Source organism: Balaenoptera borealis (assembly GCF_965194805.1).
Source record: "Balaenoptera borealis genome assembly, chromosome: 6".
Classification (NCBI taxonomy): Eukaryota; Metazoa; Chordata; class Mammalia; order Artiodactyla; family Balaenopteridae; genus Balaenoptera; species Balaenoptera borealis.
Genome location: NC_138863.1, coordinates 12,472,613 through 12,495,568, shown reverse-complemented (window position 1 = coordinate 12,495,568; position 22,956 = coordinate 12,472,613). Strand labels below are relative to the sequence as shown.

The window sequence follows — 22,956 nt, the reverse complement described above, 5'->3', positions numbered from 1 at the left end:
TTATACTATTAATTCAGCTAAATTAGTGATTGTAATGTCCTCCAAACACTAGAATTACAGAAATCGTTTTTGTAAGGAGGTTATATATATTACACTTCAGGTAACTAAAGGAGATAAGAACAAAACCAACATGTCCTGATGAGATATATTTAGGCAACAGTAGAGTCAGAAATCTCAAAGCTCATACTATAAATATCATTGGTCTTCTGGTACCCAAATGTCTCCTCTCTCACAGAAATGCTGAGAATAACTGACTACACAGAGTTCTACAGACATAGATCTGGCTGTGGTTGTTCATCCTACAAAACTTAAATTAAATTAGACAAATACACATTATTTACTGCCTTGACTGAGTACCAAGCACTGTATTAGGAATTAACAGGAATGCCAACATGAGAAAAACATAGACCCTAACAACAGAAAGTTCACAATCTAAGAAGTAGGGCAGGGGATAGGTGAAAAAAATGATGATGAGAGAAATGCAGAATTAAATAATATAAAACAAGACGAATTGTAATTGCAAAACAAAAGCACAAGATGATGTAGATTTTCAGTGGAAGGATAGTTCATATATGTTTGGGAAAGTAAGAGAATATATTCTGTATAATAGCTATCCTTTGGAACTTGTTGAAATGTGTTTTATGGTCCTGTCTATGGTCCATATGGTCTGTGCTTATTAATATTCTGTGTGTGTGCTTGAAAAGAATATGTATACTGCAAATGTTGGGTAAAGCATTCTATATATATATCTCTATTAGATGAAGCTTGTTAACTTTACTTAAATATTGTATAACTTTATATCCTTAGTGCTTTTTTTTTTTTTTTGACTACGCTAATGATCAGTTACTGAAAAAGGCATCTGGATATCTTCAATAATTATGCATTAGTTCATTTGTCATTAAAGTTATGTAAATTTTTGCCTTTAAATATTTTGAATCTTTTTTTTGTTTTGTTTAAATTAAAAATTGTTATATACTTCTCATCTATCACATAACATCTTTGTGAAGTGATTCTCTTTACCTCATAATATTTAAAGTTTAAAAAAATATTTATAATGTTTTATCAGATTTCTTTTGATTAGAATTTCCCTCCTATATCTGTTCTCATTTTGTTACTTTCTACTGTTTAATATCTTTATATTTAAAATAAATGTCTTATAAACATCACCTTTGCACTGATATTTTGAAGAAGGATTGTTATTACTCAAGTCTGAAAATATTATGTTAAGTGGTACCATTTAGTTCATTTAACGTTATTGAAAATATATATATTTATCAAAAATATATTTATTTATTTACAATATATATTCACACAAACACACATACATGCACAAATATATATGCAAATATGTGTGTGTCTATTTGTACCATATTATCTTTTGCTACTTTTATCACCTTTTCTATACAAACTATACTTTTCTTTTTTACTTCCTTTTGATTTAAGAGTATTTTTTACTTTTTCCATTTTTTCTGTCCACTGTCTTGTAAAATATGTGCTCTACCTTTAATGATTACCTGAGATACCTTAACACTTAAATTTATTGATGTTTATAGTAAATCAGTACTCTTATCCTACTCCCAAACAATAGCAGAAACTTAGAACAATTTAACTCCACTTATGCAACTCATAAATATGCTAATGTTGTCACATATTTTAGTATTATCTTCTTGTTTTAATCTCCACTTATATGTGTAAATCATTATGCATGCATTATTATTAGAGCTTTATACTGTCAAAGTTTATTTACATGTACCCATATATTTAATTATTTCCCTTCATTCATTCTCGTACTGCAGACTTTTCATCTAGAATTACTTTTCCTGGTTTAAGGTACAAGCCTCAGAATTTCCTTTGGTGTCAACCTGCTGGTTACAAACTCTGTTAGTTGTCTTGGGTTTTGTTTTTGTTTTTTCTGAAAATGTCTTAACTTTGCCCTTGCTTTTGAAAGATTTAGGGGAGAACAATATTCAAAGCAGACATTTCTTTTCTCTTTTTTTTAAATTTTTATTTATTTATTTATTTATATTTATTTATTTTTGGCTGTGTTGGGTCTTCGTTTCTATGCAAGGGCTTTCTCTAGTTGCGGCAAGCGGGGGCCACTCTTCATCGCGGTGCGCGGGCCTCTCACTATCGCGGCCTCTCTTGTTGCGGAGCACAGGCTCCAGACGCGCAGGCTCAGTAGTTGTGGCTCACGGGCCCAGTTGCTCCGCGGCATGTGGAATCTTCCCAGACCAGGGCTCAAACCTGTGTCCCCTGAATTAGCAGGCAGATTCTCAACCACTGTGCCACCAGGGAAGCCCTTTTCTCTTCAATTATTAAAGCCATCTTCCAATTTTATATGTTGCCTATGGGAGGTCGAACGTCAGTATAATTACCTTTCCTTTGTAAGTGCCTGTATGCCATTTAAGATCTCCTCTATGCCTTTTGCGTTATGCAGCTTTGAAGTGTCTAGGGGAAAATTGATTTTTCTTCATCCTGCTTGGTGTTTGTTAGGCTTCATCACTATGTAAATCTGTGCCTACGATCAATTCAAGACAATTCTATGCCATTACCTCTTTGGATATTTTGTAATCCCTTTCTCTGCTAGCCTTCTAAAACTCTAGCTGTAGCTCAAACACTTTGCAATATCTGCCTTGTCTTTTAATGCAGTTTTCAAATATCTTATTTATTTTAGGTGCCACATTTATGAATCTCTGTTTAAGTTTAGAGTTGTTGCATTTTAGATAAATTCCTTATATATTCATTTCAGTTCAACAGTGTTCTCTTCAACTTTGTGCAATATGCTATTAAACACATTCATTACATTTTTAATTTTAAATATTGTTGTTGCCAGTTTCCAGAAGTTCTATTTGTTATTTGGAAATGTAATTTTTTTTTCACATCTGTATTTTAAAGCTCTTATTTTATCTCTTTAAACTGTCAAATATTGTCAATTCACAATCTGTGTCTAATTATCTACTATCCAAAATTTTGCAGATCTATGTAAATTGTCTCTGGTATTTCTTCTTTATTATGCCATGTTTCCTTACTTGTTCAGTGCTTCTTGAATGTGAGTGGCTCCTCTTCCTTGGAACATTATCTGAGAAATATCTGAAGCCTGGGATTAAAGGGGTTCTTCCAGAGAGATATACTTTTTACTCTTCCAGTAATCTGGGTTGCACTCATAGTCTGAGACCCCTTTAAACTAATTTTTGGACTATTCAAGTTCTAAGAATGTGGCTGGAGACCTGAACGAATCTCAGCTTATAACTACAAATGATCAGGGAAATTTTTTTTTCCTTTGTTTAAGCAGCAAAATTAAATGTATAAAAAGGAACATGTAAGACATAGTAGAACACCTAATTTCATTTATTTTTCTCTTCTGGATTATTTCTCATTTTATCTATTTTTATAGCATATCGAATACAGTACACGTGTGCCCATGCCTGTGTGCATATCTGCCTTTGCAAAAGGTCTGTTCTAAAGATTTTTTTGTCTTTAGTGAAAGGAGTTGTTTCTCAAAGTTTGAAAGTGACTTCTGTGGCAATGGGAAGCTATAGAAAGGCAAAAGGCAAAAAAAAAGAAATGTTCATTTAAGTCTTTAATCCATTTGGAGTTTATTTTTGTATATGGTGTTAGGTAGTTGCAGGGCAGGAATAAAGAGGTGGACATAGAGAATGGACTTGAGGACATGGGGTGGGAGGGCGAAGCTGGGGCGAAGTGAGAGTAGCATCGACATATATACACTACCGAATGTGAAACAGTTGGCTGGTGGGAAGCAGCAGCATAGCACAGGGAGATCATCTGGGTGCTTTGCAATGACCTAGAGAGGTGGGATAGGGAGGATGGGAGGGAGGCTCAAGAGGGAGGGGATATGGGGACATGTGTATGCATATGGCTGATTCACTCTGTTGTGCAACAGAAACTAACACAGTATTGTTAAGCAATTATACTCCAATAAAGATCTATTAAAAAAAATGTTCAGCTTTGTGTTTTAGAAAGACTATTGCTCGTAGTGTAAAAAAATGGTAGTAATGTAGTATGACTGAAGATGTGGAAATAAATTAGGAAGGTCTGACAAGAGCTCATGCAAGATTTGACGCAGGCCTAAATTAAGGCATTAGTGGTGAGAATGGAGTGGAAGGAATTGATGAAAAAAAGTGTGCTTTGAGTGGTCTAGCTTCTCTAGAGGAATTTAACCAATGAAAATATTTGGTCAAAGTGTGTGTGTGTGTGTGTGTGTGCACGTGTGTGTGTGTTTTAATTCCTGCCTTGTCCTGTGCCATGGAGGAATTCCGTGAAAAAATGTTAATAACTAAGAGAGATATTTGATCATACTTAGGTACTCATGACTCTAAAAAAATTCTGTATACTTAATGATACCATTCATATGTCTTAGATAAAAACATCCTGTATATTGACATGTCTCTAAGAAAATCAGAGTTTATTACATGTAAGAATTAAATAGTGAAGTGCAAGTAGGGTAGTGAGTTTATGTCTTATGATTGAGATACTTGATATAAGCTATGAAAAAGATTTCCAAAGAGATATTGCTATTACATCACTAATGATTATAGTTTATAATTTGTGAGTGATATATGTGTGTGAATTCATATACATATGTTTATATATATTTAGATTATATTTCTATGTATTTAATGTATACACACACATTAAAGTTAAGATTTTCATCTACAGAAAATTCTAACAAGGGAGGCATAAGGTCATACCCTTATCATGGAGAAATGGCCAATTAGAAGAGCCAGCTCACTGCTAGATAAGTGTTTAATGATTCTTTAATCTATTTTGGAATAAAACACACAGTTCAGAGATGTAGTCCTTGCCCTCAAGAGATTTGTCGGTTACAGAAAGTAAGGTTCATGCCAGCTTCCCAGGTCGACATTCATACTAAATTATTTAATAGGATTTTTATTCTCAGGTGATGACATTTGGGTCATAGAAATTTGGCCATACTCTGCCTTTTCCTCCTTAAAGATTATTCACTATTTGATATGCATGGTACGGGAGACTCATCCCCCACATTCCCTTCAAAGAAGGACTGTTGCCTGCTTATGATGGTGTTGACTACAATCAGTCTCCAGCGGTCAGCATCTTCAGGGTCCTCCTCAGCAACAGAGGGCCCCTACCTGAGGTCACACCGTTCCTGGGGCAGCCCATATCCAGGAATTGAGCTCTGGGGGGTTGCCAAAATCCAGTCATTTTGACTCACTGAGGGACAAGTCTTGACAGACCACATGTACTTCAGGGCTCTCCATGTGCTTGGCCAAAGCTTTGTTGGGCTTGCCTCAAAGTTTGACTTTTCCCTTTGCTCAGTTGTTCTGCTGGAGCCTTCCTTCCCCAGGTTTTGATTCTAGATAAATATTCTTCACACCAAACTCTGCTCAGTTTCTGCTTCTAAATATTACAGTCTGCAGCAGTATAAAAATCAGAAGTAGAAAGTGGTTATAAAATCAGAAGAGAAGTGATTTCTCTTTGACATTTCATTTTCTGTGTCTAACGTTATGGGAAAGTAGATTATTTTCTTAAAGTGTATATTATGCTTTCAGATGATTATTCCTTCAAAGCTACACAACTGAGTATAAGTTCTGTTGGCTTCTGCAGCCCTAGGTGCAAATTTGAAAGTGATATTTTACACCCTATTGCTATTGTTGTAACTTCTTCTCCAACGAATCAGAATAATGGGTGCTGGGTACATCCTCTGTGGCAGTCAAGTTGATTCTGCTGGCACAGGGGGTATTATCTTCTCTGAAATTCTTGCAAGGACAAGATCAAATGTAGCCAGATCTTCATCTTAAACCACAGATTATGAGTCAACCAGGGTTAGCCCAAGACAAGTATCTGATGTGTGTTTAGTCATATGGTGAGTCAGCGTTCTAATCAGGGGCAGAGTTAATCAGTTGGGGTTTTTTGCTCACCATGTGAAACCTTCAACTACTCTTTCCAGAGGGAATATGCATGCATTCTTTTGGCATATTTGGTTTTGCTTGTACATCATTATGTTTCTCTTCCTACTACCGCAAGACAAAGATATTAATTGAAGTCAAAAATAAAGTTATAAGCCCCTGGCAAGCTAAAATTGAGAACAAGTCACAAAAAGGATGTTTTCCTCTGCATTTTGGGAGGTAAGATGGATATTTCATATCTGGGGAAGGAGAGAAACAGGGAGATGAAGTGGTTCACTCCAGATCACAAACCAAGTTGGTGGCAAAGCTTGGACTAGAATCCTGAAGTAGTGGCTAAAATTTAACCACATCATGCTGCATTCCATTAAGACTACTTTGGTTGACTAGTATTGATGTAACCAAAAAGATATCTCTTCAAAATTCAACATTCTACTGATGCTTACTGAGCACCTACTATGTGCCTGGTACTGCTCTAGGCATAGTACATAGGGCAGTGAATCAGATAGACACGTATTTTGTTGTCAAGGAGTTTACTTTCTGTCAAAGATCAATTTTCTTTTCTGTTAAAAGTCACCTCTAACATATCAATAACAAAATAACTGTTTAAACTCACAAGATAATGAAAAAAACAGCCTTGGCTACTTTTCTTGTGATTCGATCTAGAGTGACATTTCTTTCCTGGCACTGGTTCCATCAGACTAGGGCAAGGCCTTACTACCAAATATGTTCGCAACAGTCACAGCACGTCTGATTAGCTTTTTTGGGTAACTGCTTAAAAGTGTTGTACCATTCAGTTACAAAGAGAATGTTTTTATAAGTGAGATTTTGAGTTTGAAGAATAGAAATGAACTGGACCGTGTTTTTCTAAATTAATGTAACATTTCCATTATAATATTTAAAAATAATTACTTAGGCCATTTATTTTTTCTTTGCAGAAAATCCAGCACGTAAGTTGTCAGAGCGGTAGTTGTTCAATTCCCAATTAGTAATGAATCGTCAATAGTGAGAAGAGCTCAATTAAGGAGACTCAAGGAATCGTGGACTCCATGGAGTATAGAGTAAAATAGGGTCTTAAGAAGTGATTTGTTGACAGATTTTGGTGTTCTCATTTTATAGCACTTTGTGCATCTCCTTCATATCGCTTAGAACAATTTGAACTAATCAGATTCAGTTACTTCTTTTAAAACATTTTTCTTAATGGAGAAACAGCATGGGTGTAATAGTGATTAACAGCAAGGACTCAGAAGCCAGGCTATTCTGTTTCCACCACTAGCCTTGTAGCCTTAGACACATTACTAAAGTCCTCTGGTCACTTCCTCATGTGTAAATAAGAAGAATAATACCTTACTCATAGAGTTACTATGAGATTTGGATGAGGTATTATTTGTAAAGTGCTTAGACCAGTGCTTGTCATGTTATATCCCTATTTATAAAATAAATAAATTTTTAAAAATTTATTTTCTACTATTAATAGAAAGAGGAAATATAGCTGCCTTAATTACTGCTAGTATTCTTTTCTATAACCGTGGGTGAGTTGTTCAATAAATTATTATTTAATGAAAAGCTGAATGAATGTTTTGAGGCCAAAAATGGTAAAAAGATTTACTCAAGTTCGTACATCTTAGTGCTATAGACTTTCCAATAATCTAACAGGGGGACTTCCCTGGTGGTCCAGTGGTTGAGACTTTGCCTTCCAATATGGGGGATGCGGGTTCAATCCCTGGTCAGGGAGCTGGGATCCCACATGCTTCACGGCCTAAGGGCCAGGACATAAAACATAAGCAATGTCGTGGCAAATTCAATAAAGACTTTGAAAATGGTCCACGTCAATAATAATAATAATAATAATAATATAACAGGGCTAGTGCTACAACTGATTTGGTGTCTCTCCCTTGGTGCTGCACAAACATCTTTTTACTTGACATTAAGCAGCCCTAAAGTGTAAGAATCAAGTCTCCACCTCACAGATTACGTAACTGAGATTTAAAGAGGTTAAATAACTTGTCCAAAGTCACAGAAATAGTTTGAGCAGAGCTTAGGATCAGATCCAGGCCATTCTGATGCCAAAGTCCATGTTCCTTCCCTACCACACAGTCTTACATCAAGAAAAAGTGTTTGGTGATATCAAGTAGGACAGACTGAAATTCACAAGGGGAAATTTACAGGAGCATAAGAGAAACAATATTATGGGATGTACTATATAAGGATTTGTCTTTCAAAAGACATCTCATCTCCTGGGCTCCCTTCTAAACAAACATTGAGCCCAGGGATTTTAGCAATATTCTACATTACATGCTGACATCTTTTACTCATGTCAGTTTATTGTAAAACTAGAGACTAAGTTTGAAGTCACTATAGTTTGGTCTGTACAAAGTATACTTAAGTAGACTGTCAGTACTTTTAAAGTTCAGAATTTTAAAAAATGCATATAAGATCTTTTCTCAATGAGAAATTGAAGAAAGAGCCACTGTAATTTAATTTTGTGCAAATGGAAAAAAAAAGTCAAAAATCATTACATCCTTAGTCATAAACCATAGTGCATGACCACAATTCATAAGCCATACACTCAGATCTATGAATCTAGAAAATGAAGGAAAATGAGCAGAAGATCTGGGCAATTGTTGGAAATGATGCAAAGCTACCCAAGGAATCTTATGATAGGGAATCCAGTCAGCCTGAAGAATTCAAGCAGCCAAATTTCAGGAAGAATAGAATTGACTTGCATGAGTACAACTTACCTATTCTTCCTGAACTGAGACTTGTGTGCTGATTTCATTTTACTGTAACATCTTATAACTGGATTTTTGCAGGGGTATTGAACTGATGTCAATAATAAGTATGATGCAACATAATCATAAAGCACAAGAAAGTTGCTCTTCTTCATAAGACCCAGGACACAGAGACACAGAAGGGTTTTGATAAAGATCAGTATGCCAGCTACGGTGGCCACCTGAGCAACAGTATCACTCCATTAAATGGCTCTGATCCGGCTTCCCTGGTGGCGCAGTGGTTGAGAATCTGCCTGCCAATGCAGGGGATGCGGGTTCGAGCCCTGGTCTGGGAAGATCCCACATGCCGCGGAGCAACTGGGCCCATGAGCCGCAATTACTGAGCCTGCGCGTCTGGAGCCTGTGCTCCGCAACAAGAGAGGCCGCGATGGTGAGAGGCCCGCGCACCGCGATGAAGAGTGGTCCCCACTTGCCGCAACTAGAGAAAGCCCTCGCACAGAAACGAAGACTCAACACAGTCATAAATAAATAAATAAATAAATAAAAGAACGTGAATTTCTTTAAAAAAAAAAAAAATAGCTCTGATCTACTCCTTATCATTCCATAAAATACCTCCACCAAATAATTCATGTTTAGCTGATCACACCTAAAGGTTGAGTATATTCTCCTCTGTTTACAAACATCGTTTTTAATTCTTTTTAATCACTCCCTAAAACCGAAAACAAGCCAGAGATGGTACCAGGGGCAAAACCTTAGTTTTTCAGTTTGTCTTATTTACAACTGGATCTACTTCGTGTCTTGTTAGTGACTCAATTCGCTTTGTCTGCTTAGCACCCATCTTAAAGTTGCAAATTTACAGCTCACTGACTGTGGTGTCAAAAGACATTTTGTGTTATTGCTGTATGAAATCAGCTCTTCACAATAACTGACTGTGAAAGCAAATGTCAAATTTAGTTACAGCAATTAAAGAAATAGTTCTACGTTTTCACAAAGTTCCACCCTCACTTATTCATAAGTACAGTGATAGGTCTTTAAAATAAAAACATCATTATGTAAAGAAGTGATGGGTGATATAGCAAAGGCCCGAGACTGGGTCTGCTCTAGAGAATAGGAGTTTAGTATCACGTGTTTCACTAATTGTTCCTGAACATTAATTGGAAAACTGTGAAATTCGACTGAATGTTAGTTCCTTTCAGCCATAAAAATGGGGAGGTTGAACTATTTGACCCTGAAGGACATTTTCCAGGTTTTGCCTTCTATGAAAACAAAGCAACCTCATGAAATATGTGGTTAGAGCTGATAAATGAAAGAGTGACTCCATTTGTGAGTGACCTAGAACTTGTAGTAAAACCAGAGAGAAGATAAACTCAGGGCAGCAAAGGCAAGTGGAAATGGCAGCTCTAATTGAGATATTCTAATTAGGAAACCACTAAGGCCTGATCTTTGTGGAGTTTCTTCTATCCAGACAGCATTTTGTCCGAGTATTTAAAACACTTTTCTCACACCAGTCCTAGGAGGTAGGTGCTGGCCCATGTTACATACGAGGAACTCATTCCTTAACATATCCAATTCATGTTACTGGAAAAGACAGATTTTAAAACAAGGTCTGTCAAGCCTAAAAATAAAATGAGGTGCCTAGAAGTCAGATACTGTCTTCTGAAACAAACAAGCCAAATCAAACAAAAAAACGGACCCTAACTCACAGCAAGACCCTCTTTCACAGTAAGAAGAGTGCATACTTATGTCTTTTGGAAACTCTTCTGAGCAAACAAAAGTACGTGTGAGCTCTCTGGGACTGAATAGTGTGGCCACGGTGGAATTTTGTGGCAATATAAATTACAGAGAAGATGCATAGCTTTTCATCTCGTGCCCTCACCCGCAGATGTCTGTGGGATGAAAGTAGAAGTCGTGGCCAGCCACCCGAGTCCTGCAGTGCTGACACCCTGTAATCGTTTGTTGGATTCCTCACCACCCTCTTCATCCACCAAACCTCCTCTTAGGGCTGCTTTATGGTACACATTTCAGTTGAAAAAACTAAGTCACGTTGCAATTAATTTCGCCTTGAGAATTTCACAACATCCTTTGAGATCACAATAACCCCAGGGATATTGTGCAATCAGGGCTGGGGATCTCTTGCTTAAGTTCTAACTTTGTGAAAGAAAAGCGGGTGAAAGTGAGAAAACCCACCTCACTTGAAACAATTGAGCTGGCATTAGTGGAGAATAATAAAATGACTCGTAATCCTGGTAAAAATTTATCTCATCCAAGTAATCATTTTTAGTGTTCATATCTTTTTACAGTATTTTTCCAGGCAATGTACTTTTGCTCACCCTGAAAAAAAAAGATCATGCTATTTTGTGTTTTTTTTTTTCCCCCTCTGGGACATGCCTTCTGTACCCTACACTGACTCACCCTTGTTAATTTAAAATAATATAAATAAACAAATACATGACTCAATAAATGTGATGAGTAAAGAGAAAAGGGTGTTTGGCTAGCAACCCAGTCCTACATTTTAATTAAAAAGCACGTCTCACACACCATCAATAAGTTTTCAAGGGACCTTTCATGACCAGTTCTAATCGCAAGCATGTCATTCACTCGTTCATAATAAATTGGCAGATTATGCTAATATCAGAAAGGAAGGCTATCAATTTTATGTGTGCCATACAAGCTATGCCATCGATTTCAAAATTTATATGCCCTTGGAAGAGGAAGATGGTTAAGAACAGGGTTTCACAAACAGAATAAAATGTTACAGGGGGATAATCAATTAGATATAGTTGACAAATAGGTGGAGAAAAAATTGCAAAAGATTATGCTTTCCTAATGGTCAAATACTCATGTGTTCAGTGTCACGTTATGTCTGTATTAATCCTTCAACAGAAGGATCTGTGATAATAGCAGACGTGTCAATTATCAAGATTGGGTAATTGACATTTTATTAAAAATATTTGACTAAAAAAGTCATAAAGATTCAATTGATCGGGAGTTAAATTTTCTTAGGTCAAGAGATAAGAAAACAGCATAAAATAGGGTAATATTAATTGCACCAATAAAGTTAATAAAATCACTATGTGATTTTTTGTGTTTTGTTCCCATGTCATCTCCTTTTATGGAAAAAATCATTTAAGTTAGTTCACATTCTTCTATAAATGAGAGTTTGCAAAGGCAATGGGGATTTGGAGGCTTATAGGAGAATCCAGGGTAGATTTATGATCAGATAGGGCAATAAGATTATAGTTTAATGTGCACAGTTAAGTACATATTATATCCTACAGTTATAGCCAAATCTAGTTGCTTGTCTTTAATTAAAAGATTAGATTTTTATCCTGAAGTCCACTTTCAAAACACATGAAAATCCTTTCATAAAACTGGAAAAATATATTTATGCTACATTACTTATGAACAGAGCAAAAATCATCAATTTGTCTATGCTTATCAATCTAAAAACAAAAATATATAGCAGACAAAGCAAAGCAAATTAAACATTTAAAACTTACACTTGCATTTAACCATTTTTATCTTATGTAGAGTTAATGCATTCAAGCATGCACACACACACTCACACACATGCACACACAAGCATATCCATAACACCCAAAATATAACAGATAATTAATTACTTCTAGAAATTTCTGGAAGTATTTATTATACTGACATTTATCACATTTGATAAATGTTCGTCTTTTGACATTAACTGCTTATTGCACGAAATTGCCATATAGTTTGTCACCATTCCAGCATGGTGAAAGATAAATTTATTTATTACAAATAGTCTTACTTGGGTAATTTCAAGAATATTAAATGTAATTTGTTCACAGTTGTTAGATCTCATTTAATAGCTGATATGATTTTATATGTTATATGCTATAAAATAACTTCACAATTAAGTTTTTCTTAATCTTAAGTATAATTTCTAGATAATTTTTAAAATAAGCAAATAATTATGTGCTTTACAGGTAAAAATGATATATATTTTAAAACATTCTAAAATGAGGTCATTTGGAAAGTATTACAATTTTTGTTAGGAAATCTTTTCCTGAACATTTGTAAAACTCAGAGATTAACCAATTTTAGGAATTACAGTGTGTACTCATCTTCTAGGGTATTCTTTCTCACTGTGGTTTTAATCTCCCTACAGTCCCTCAGAAAATTAGTTTCCGATTTGAAGTGATACTTGATTTGCATATGCAAACTTATGGAATTCAGTTGATGGTTTCAAACAGGTGACACTCTTCCATCCATTGTCTAATTGATTTTCTCAATTTGCTTTTTTTCATAAGCAAAGCAATAGTTAAAAATAAAAGTCATCAATATGTTCCCTGTAACAGTTGCCAAGTAGATTCTCATTCCCAATAGCCATCCCTTATTGGCTTTGCCCATTTCCTAGTGGGCACATTTTTGACTCTAGATCAAAGGATTTTTTATGGAAAAACCATTCTTAAGTGTTTTACAAAAGCATTTTCCTGTTCAGAGTTGGTTCATCAAAATGCATCCTGCCAACACAACACCCTTTAATGCTCTCTTGTGTTTTGAAGCTTTAAACAACACCCTCCAGATGCATCTAGACTCTAAAATTAAGCCTGTTTTTCTCTCTTCCTTTTTTTAAACCTCTCAAAGAATAAGTAATATTACTAACTGGCCTAAGGCATGATCTTTTAAAATATATGTGGCATTAACATAATTCTACGGTGCAAAAGTACAAAGAAGACTAAAAGACCAAGGGCAGAGGAGAGCAATCACATTTACTCAGGACTTGCATTATGTTGAACTTTGGTGGAATGAGTCCAAGATGGAATTAAATCCAAATGTTTCCTGCTTTCTTCCATTTTAATAGCTTCATATTTCCTTCATTTCATTTCTTCTACAAGTTTCACATTTAAAATTATCATCTTTGAAAACACTGAATGTATTTATGGCATGTCTGTTTCCTGATCTATATTCCAGTCTATCATATTGTAATAGTTACTAGACAATAAGAGAGATTTCGGATTTATGTGTAATAGAGAAATTTAACTAAGGGAGGAAATGTGTCTCATGCCAACTTCAAAATAAATATTCCCTCGTATTCTAAAAGATATGATGATATTTGTAAAGTTATTTTTCCCATTAGATTGCAGAAACAATCAAACAGACCAAGTTCTTGTTATGAAGGCAATGGAAATACAGGATTAAAAAAAAAATAGAACAGAAAGAAATATCAGAATACGATGATAGTTAACGTGTAATCCACATTTCTATGGCTAGGGTCACATTAAGAACTTTACTTATAATAGAGCATTTAAATCTTCCATAATATGATGAGATAGTTACTCTCAGCCCCTGCAGGTTACAGATGTTAAATAACTGGTCTGAGGTCACACAAGTAGCAAGTAATAGAATCAGAATTAAATTTAAGCAATTGGATTCCAAAAATCACATTTCCCCTTTCTCCTTTGAATAATCTCTGTAACTGTTATACCTTGGTGCTGTTGCAAAAGAAGAAGATGAAGGATAAGGGAAGACAAATGTAGAAGGAAGAGGAGAAGGAGGAAAAAGAAGAGGAGAGAAGGAGAGGGAGGGGGAGGAGGAGAAAGGGGAGGAAGTTGGCATGATGGGACATTACCACTATCTATATGTAGCTTCTCACTATTGGAATCAATTCAGACTGGCATTCTCTGATTGGATCACTACTGTTTTGAATACCTAGCTTCCCATCAAGTTTCAGTACAAAGAAGAGAAAAAAGTAGGAAGAGAAGGAGAGGGAAGAGAAGAGGAAGGAGGGGCAGGAGGAAAAGGAGGAAGAGGAGAAGGAGAGAAATGACCACTCCATTTAAATAACACATCTACCCAAATCATATATTAGCTGAAGGGTGTTTATAGCCTCAGCGCAATTCTTTTACTGCACAGTAGAGACACTCAGTTGGCTCTTCCCTCCCAAATTCAAATGTCAATGTAATGGCTAACTCATGTGAACTGTCTTTGTTTCCTGGGGATGAGCCAGCCAAGCAATAAAATTTAGATGAAAAAAGCTTCATGATGCTTGTTTGTGGTACTTTAGTGCCAACTGCTGTTACAGATGAAATACACGGGGTAGTAAGAGCAAGAAATCAATTGATTGGGTACACTGTTCGCATTCTCTTTCTTTCTGAGAAATAATCTTTTGCCTGCCTTGATATGAGTGCTTTCCTTCACCTTGTCTCATTTTGTCAACCCAACCATTCCTTCTCAAACCTCTCAAGAAGGGAGATGGGACTGTCTATGACTGCAATTAAGATTGTCCCCAGGAAGAGTAACAATTACTTTCATACTTGCCTCATCAGTGAGGGAATTCTTGAGTGCTTTTGGATGATTCCTGACATATGAAGCAAAGGATCTTCCTGCCAAAACTTAAACCCTCATCTAAGGCAGGTAAAACGACAAAAGACCAGGTTTCGTAGAATGAGTCCATATTTTAGACAGCAAAATATCCCTCCTAATCAGGCAGCCACTGGTTGGGGCATATGTTCAGACTTCAGAAGTGCCATTTTTTTCAGTCTAACTTTATTATAATAATGTGTGTGTTCAACTACTTTATGGAACTACATCCAAGTAAATATGTGGGAAAAAAAAAAGAGACTTTCTTTTATATTTCCTTACTTCTGAAGGTTACTCACTAAAGATAATATCTTTATTCATTTGTAAAATTATTAAAGAAAAATTATGCAAATATTAACTGAAGTGTAGGTTTATCTGATGAATAAAATATGTGTTAATCTAGTAGTCTATCCTCAATGTTGGGCAAAGATTTTCATTTCTATAATGCCAATTCCTTTATTGACGTAAGGTTTTCTCAGCTACTAAATTTAATCTATATGGCCTCACCCTTAATCTACTACTTTTGCCATTATCAGGAATATGCAAACCTGTATTTGAATCTTAATCTGTGCTTTGGAATAAAAACATATTTATAACAGACCTTTCAAGACCTACCTTTTTAAAAGATATTTAAATAAGTAAAACGATGTGTTTGTATACCTAATTGAGATATTATATCTTTCATGAGATATATCCAACAGTATTCAAACCTTTGCTAGTGCTAGAAAACTTCAGTCAGTATCACTTCTTTATTGCTGAGCAGTGCCTCTTTGCTATTACATCTTCCCATTTCACAGATTGTGACAAAACTTTCCTTCAGTTCTGAAGCTATTCAGCTTCAAAGGTCTGGTGGAAATCTCACCACTTCCTGAAATATCCAGGAAATCCTTTTGAGTCTGAGTAACTCTTTCATTGTGAAAAAGGCAGAGGGTGAATGGCACTCAGATTAAATCTAAGGAGACCTACTGTAACCCATAAGTCTCTTTGGAGGGAGAAGGTGTTATAGATGTTGGCCAGGGATTGTATTGAATCCATCAGCCCTCACATTCTTCTTTCTCTTCTCAAGAAGGATGTTCCAGATGGTATGTATTAATGTGTATGTGCAATACTTTTGGCACAGGATATGGCAAGATAAGAAAATGTGAAGTAAACAGCGATGAAAAAGAAAGATACCAATGAAACAAAACTGGAAGCATTTAGGTTTCTAAGTAAGAAATTTCAGAGAATTAGATACAAAAAAGTTAACTAATTTATCTATACTACTGTTGCCCAGCTAGAAAATAAAATGAAATATAATAAGACCCAGAGGTCTGTTTTTTATTGTGGAGGTATTCAAAGGTTATTATTTTCTAAGATTTAATACATTTAATTTGGTAAACTTTGCAATTATATATCTCTATTGTTATTGGTCTAACTCATTTTCTGATTCCATTCCATTTTTTAATTTTATTTCTGAAATTTGCATGCAATAATATAGCTTCAGGAACGTTGCGTATGATGAACTGAATTGCCAGGCAATCAATGCAGACCTACATGTCTCTCAAACCTGAGAACAGAGAGACTCATTTTTGGTCATGGACTTTGAAGGTAGCTAACCTTGGTCTTATACTTCCAGGGTAGCTTTTGCTCTGTTGTAAGTCATAGCAGTAGGAACCAAATTCAGTCATCAGAACTTCTGTACATAAATTATTCAATTTCTGAATTTAAACATGATTTGTACCTTCTTCAGTCTCCTGCAAAACTCAAGCTTTTGTTGCTGTTGTCTTTATATTTTCCATCCTTTCCTCTCTCTAAACCTTTATTTAAGCTATTCCTCTTGCTTGAAAATATCATAGTCCAGCTTGTTGGGAGACAATTCTCTATGGGTATCCTGTGTTTCTACACATCTTAAGAGCAAAGGTTTTGGAATTCCCTGGCGGTCCAGTGGTTAGGACTCTGAGCTTTTGCTGCCAAGGGCCTGGGTTCAATCCCTGGTTGGGGAACTAAGCTGCCTGCAAGCCATGTGGTGTACCCAAAAAAAAAAAAAAAAAAAAGATCAGAGGTTTTAGTTCCAGACAATCCTCAAGGATGGGTATATAGCATACAGCTTAGGAAGACAGAGAGAATGTCTCCTGGAGCGAGCTCAGGTTTCTTCCGTGACATATTCCACTACTCTGCAGACCTCACGTAACTCTCGCTGCAAATAAAAGTTTAAGGAACCAGCAGAAGAAAATTTCTGACACTTTTGCTACTACTGTTGCTCTGGGTAATAAAATGCCTTTTTTCTCTGACTCAGTAGTCTTGTGTTTTCTGCCAGCACTCAAGAAACTGTAGAAGGTGGGCTTGTTAGATGGCAAGTAGTATATAATCTGAGACCCTTCACAGTTCTTGATAGTTTCCATTCTTTTTCCTTATAAGAACCTTTCTTTGATCCATTTTGGTGTGCATATTAAATATGATATTTCAGTGTTTCCTAAACCTTCCCTGAAAATAGGGCTTCCCTAGAGTATCTTTTAAATAACAGGCTATTGGGCCTCTCTTAGAAAATCTGATTTATAGGTCTGAATTGGGACAAAGGAATCTGTTTGTTTGTTTTTAAACAGTGCTTCAAATAATTATTATCTATGGGAAGATAAAGTATCTAAAATATGTATCACCACTCCAGGTAAAAGTAAATAGTCCAGCTCTTGTTAGAATCTTCAAAAAGTTTTCAGTAAATACCAATACTTTTCCCTACTTCACATATGAAAAAGCTGAAAAATTTTAAAAAGGGACCAAAAATCACTTTCATTACTGATAAAGGTCAGATTGGAGAACATAGTTTTTGTCTATTGCCCAGGTGGATCTGCCAGTTAAATCCCCAAATTTGATAGATTTATCCATTTGGTTTCAGGCATAACTGAAGAAGGACAGAGCTTCCCATGAGGAAAGCTCTCACTCAGGTGAAAATTAAGACATAGAGGACTCCGGAAGTTTTATCATGAGTTTTGACATACGAAATGAGAGTGATTAAACATAAAATTAAGTAACAATGAGAATTGTAAAGTATTTGAAGTAAGAAATGGAATAGTCTGATCACAGAGCCAATATATGCCTTTCATTTTGATAAGTATTTAGATTTTAAAATTCCCACTTAAGTCATAATCTTCTGACTCAGAGAGGTTAAGAAATTTGCTAATGATCACATGGTCAATACGTGTTACAGCTAAAATTCAAACTTCCAACTCTAAAGCCCTCCTATACTGTACGATAATACTAAAGAGTTATGAACGATGGAGGAGGAAGAGTCAGGGAAAATAGGTAGAAAGTTGTTGCAATAATGGAGATAAGAAACCACAGTGCCTATAGTGAGGTTCAGTGAATAGAATAAAAATAAAACAATTTAATTCTACAGGGAATTTGATTTTCATTTTTTTTCATTTTGATTTATTGAGACCTCAGTGTATCCTGGCCTTATGGTATACCCTGGAGTAAAAATACAATAAAACCTACATCTTGGATTGAAATGTTTTATAATTTAGTGAGGGACACAAGCCAATATAAGGCTACAATAAACTTAGTCACTGTCATCTCAGAATTGCATGTTACATGTACAATGGAGACTCCTAAGAGTAATCAATTATTCAGAAATGGAGAGAAGAAAGGGAAATCAGGAGAAGTTCTTCCAGAAGTAGTTTCAGAAACTAGTGAGACACTCAATGCACAGATCCTTTTCTAACACAGAAGTGATATCTTTCAAACTTTAATATATATGTAAATATACCAAATCAGAAATGGAGAAAAAATAAAATCATGTTTATATAAACCACCAAAAACATCTCCTAAACCAGTGATATTTATCATTAACATTTGGTATGGGTTTTACCAATCTATTTTTCTATGCAATAATGTAACTTGGGTGAGATTCATTAAGGAGAAATAGCATAGTCATACCTGTGGGTTCTTTTTTGTGGTTAGACGACACACTCTCCTAGCAGTGGATCATGGTAAACTGAATAAACCTTCTCACGGTCTTTGAGTTTTCCACAAGCCATCAGTCATTATCAGAAGGGTAATATCCCTAGGAGTTTCCATTCATTAATTCATTTAGTCAACAAACACTGAGCCCTGCCAATGTCCAGGTGCTGAGTTGGCTGTTCAGAGAATAAGACTCAATTCTAATAAGGGATAATCCAGTAAAGTAAGGGATAATTAGTCTAGTGAGGGATAATCCAGTAATTCTAGTATCTGGACATGTACATTACAGGAGATATTAGAGTTCTTACCAAGGGATCAATAGAAAGCTTACCAAGATTTCAAACTTCCCAGAACTGAATGTTTAAAAATAGAAAAAGTGTGTGATTACACTCTCCTAACAACATAGTCTATTATGTGTATTGTCCCTCTTTTTAGTATGATCTTTCCCTCACTCTTCTTATGACTAACTTCTCATTCAAGTCTCAGCACTAATGCTCCTTCCTTCTCAGAAAAGTTATTATCCTGCTCAAAGAAGCACTTGTTAACCAAATAAATCACTCTATCATGTCATTCTATTTATTTCCTTTAGAAGATCAATCATAATCTAAATTCATTTATTTGTTTCATTATTTATTACTTGCCAGCATAATTTAAATATAACTTATCAAGGCAAACACCTTATTTATCTTCTTCACAGCTATATGCTCAGCACTTAAAACTTCACACATAATAGTCACTTAACACATAATTTACTGAATAAACTAGGCATAGTTTCAATGTTTGCACCGAAGTGCAAGATGGTAGTTATGTCACTTAAGATTTATTCAGCTGAAAAAATTGAAACCCAAAAGCCAAGTAGCTTAAATAGTTACAAAACTGCATTATCTTACAACAAGAACTTCAGAGGTAAGAAGGCATCAGAATACACTTGCCAGTTCACTGACGTCACTAAGAAGTCAGGTTCATTTCATCTTTCAGTTTGGTCCTACTGAGAAGATTCGCTCTTCCACAAGCCAGCTCATCTTGTGTTTGCAAAGATGCTGTAGCAATTTCGGATTATCTTATCTGCACATGAAAATATATAGAGAAAGAAATGGGGTTGTCTCTTACCCTGTGATTCCTATAATCCATGAACAAACTCTTCTGGACAATACTTAGGAAGCTTCCCCACAGAGGCCATTGTTCAAAATTCTGGTGCATATCCACAAATAAACAAATCACAGTGGAAACAGGACCATGATGATTAGTTCACTCCAATGTTTTTCAAACTCTTTGACTGTGACAAGGAAAATAGTTTTTACATCAAGGCCCAGTACATAGGTATACAGAACTGTTTAAAAAAACTTGTATGAAATTTTCTTACCCTTACCCTAATCTATATGAAACACTCTGGTATTTCCTTTTCTGTAACATTTTAACAGGATAATGTGTCCCACTAATTTGATTTATTTTCTACAAGTGTTTGGAACCCACAGTGGATTGGTCTTAGACCAGTCAGGGTCTGCTTTTAAAGCTAGGCTCTGAATGAAATGAAGGAAGAGTAGATGCCCAAACTAAATAGTGATTAGGGGGAAAGAGAAAAATAGCCTTGACTTAGGCAAAGAGCATCTACTAAATGTTTACTGAGTTATTTTCAGTATGTATATTACATATATATAAAAATATATGTATTTTTTCAATATATATATGTTATATTAAATATATATTCATTGGAATTTTCATATTACATTGTTATCAGCATTGTAGGGCACAATTAATATTAACTGCAAGAAAGACTCTAACATGTATAGCTACCGAAGACAATCTGTCAACAATCAAATTAGTTCCTAGAGCCATAGCAAAAGAAAAAGTATGTAAAGACTTGTGTGGTTCGTTTTTGTTTGTGTGTTTATTTGTTTAGAAAAGGTCTCTTGCAAATGATGGAAAGTACAATTTAAATACCAGGCCAGTCTAAAATACCAAGTAAGTGGAACCTTCTCAATTTCTTTGGAGGTTATCATAAACCATCCCAACATTCCCAAGACTTCTCTGAAATCCTTCCAGTTGGCTCTCTTGCTGAGAATGAAGTGCCTGCCCTACATTGGTGTTCGCTGTCCAAGGTATTCACGTCAGAATGTTACAGAATAGCCACCTCACCACAAACTCGAGTCTCATAGGCTGAACTAAGAAGTCGCTGCCTTCTACACTCTCTCAATCTCCTCTTGACTTTTACTTCTTGAATATATCTCTATTTTCTTCTATATCTCTATTTTCTTCTAAGGGTATTTTTAAAAATCTCATTATTTCTAAACTAATAGTAGACATTTTAATTCAATTACAGTACTATCTCATCTATCTGCCATGGCATAGAATCAATGTGTGCTACACAATTGGATTTTCCAGATAACTGAATGTGACTACTTCAAGCTCCAACATTTTATTTAATTTTATTCATTTCTATGAAACACATGCTAAGCTGTATTATAGAACAACCTGTCCTAATAGAATGTACTGAGGATCTAAATTTTTGCTGAAGATTCAAGATGATTATTAGGGAGAGAATTCATTTTTCTGTACTGTAATAATAGAGGACCTTAGATGTGACAGGCCTAAAAGGGGGAAAAAAGACAACTAAAAGAAGAGAATGAATGCAGCACCCGGTACAAAAAAGTGTGGCTCCAAGAGGTAGAGAATAGAAGGACAAAGAAGCTACAGAGGGAAATTTAGAGGGCTGGCACTGTCACCAAAGAGAGCTAGGATTTCTAATTTCTTTTTTTAAAGACTTTTTATAACTGCTTTATTGATATACAATTCATCCATGTAAAGTGTACAATGCAATGGTTTTTAGTATATATACAGAGTTGTGCAGCCATCACCACAATCAATTTTATTTTATTTATTTGTTTGTTTGTTTATCTTTTGGCCATGCCCTGTGGCTTGCGGGATCTTAATTTCTTGACCAGGGATCAAACCCCAGCCACGGCAGTGAATGCACCGAGTCCTAACCATTGGACCACTGGACCGCCAGGGAACTCCCAGGGATTTCTATTATAATTTCCAGCACTCGAATTGTTCTCAGTTTTCAGCAAATCAAATATGTACATCTATCTATATACATGTGTGTAATGTGTAACGTGTGAAATAGTCTAGCAGAGTGTATATATATATATATATATATATATGGCATATTTAAATTAATGATAATGTCCTAGAGCCAATGACAGATTTGGAATTCAAATAAGTGTCCTGTATCCAAACCTACTTTCTGTGACCCTGTATGATCCCTTTGAATCAAGCCTAAGAATAGTGTGGACACCACGGAGAACACCCTCTCTGCCCACGTGATAACTGGGGCAGGGAAAAGCCAGGTACACCTTGCGAGGAATGAGGCTCTGCCCGAGGCAGTCAGGGTTACTCAGTAGGATGACTTTTGCTCTTCCTCCACTCACTTTCCTCCCTGGCCATGTCTCTGTCATCACTCTGCACTGCACAGAGCTGCTATGCTCACGGAGCAGCCCATTGGCCTTAATACTTGAAGTCACAGCTGCATTGTAGGATCTTCCATGATCAACCTAACACTCCCTAAAGCATTATTTTTTCTCTCTATCTTTCAGATAAGGTTACAGAAGGCATCCTGCCACCTTCTGCTTTTGAGGGAAGTAAACCTTGATGAGCTGCGTAACAATCTCTATCAGATCTCAAGAAACCAATGTGCTAGACAGTCAGAGATGGGCTGCCCAACTTTCCAGAAAAGTAAAATGGATTTATTCTAGGAAAGCCAGCCCTAGGGGCAAAAGGGGACATTGCATTCTTTCTTCTAACAAGACAAGAGGTAAATGTAAAACTCAAGTTGCTGGTGCTACAGAATGAGGGTGCTAGACAGTGGTAAATATAGATAGATACTAAAATAGTTCATATTCAGGATAACATTAAATAATATAAAATATGAACAGAAAAAGACAAAATATAAGATTCATAAGTCCATTGTGCCAAAGCTCCATCACACTGTATGAAGGAGAGCATAGACTCTTTCACACATTTTCAGGGAAAGAATTGCAAATCCTCAAATTATA

The 22,956-nt window shown here is 35.7% G+C and overlaps 1 long non-coding RNA gene across 1 annotated transcript in view; it reads right to left on the bottom strand.

Annotated features, from left to right (window-relative positions):
- Nucleotides 1-21,138, bottom strand: part of LOC309630727 — a 32,695-nt gene extending 11,557 nt beyond the window's left edge. Inside the window, exon 1 of the long non-coding RNA XR_014245909.1 lies at nucleotides 10,509-21,138. This is a non-coding gene — a long non-coding RNA (uncharacterized lncRNA). The remainder of the gene's footprint in view (nucleotides 1-10,508) is intronic.
- Nucleotides 21,139-22,956: the final 1,818 nt, after the last annotated feature.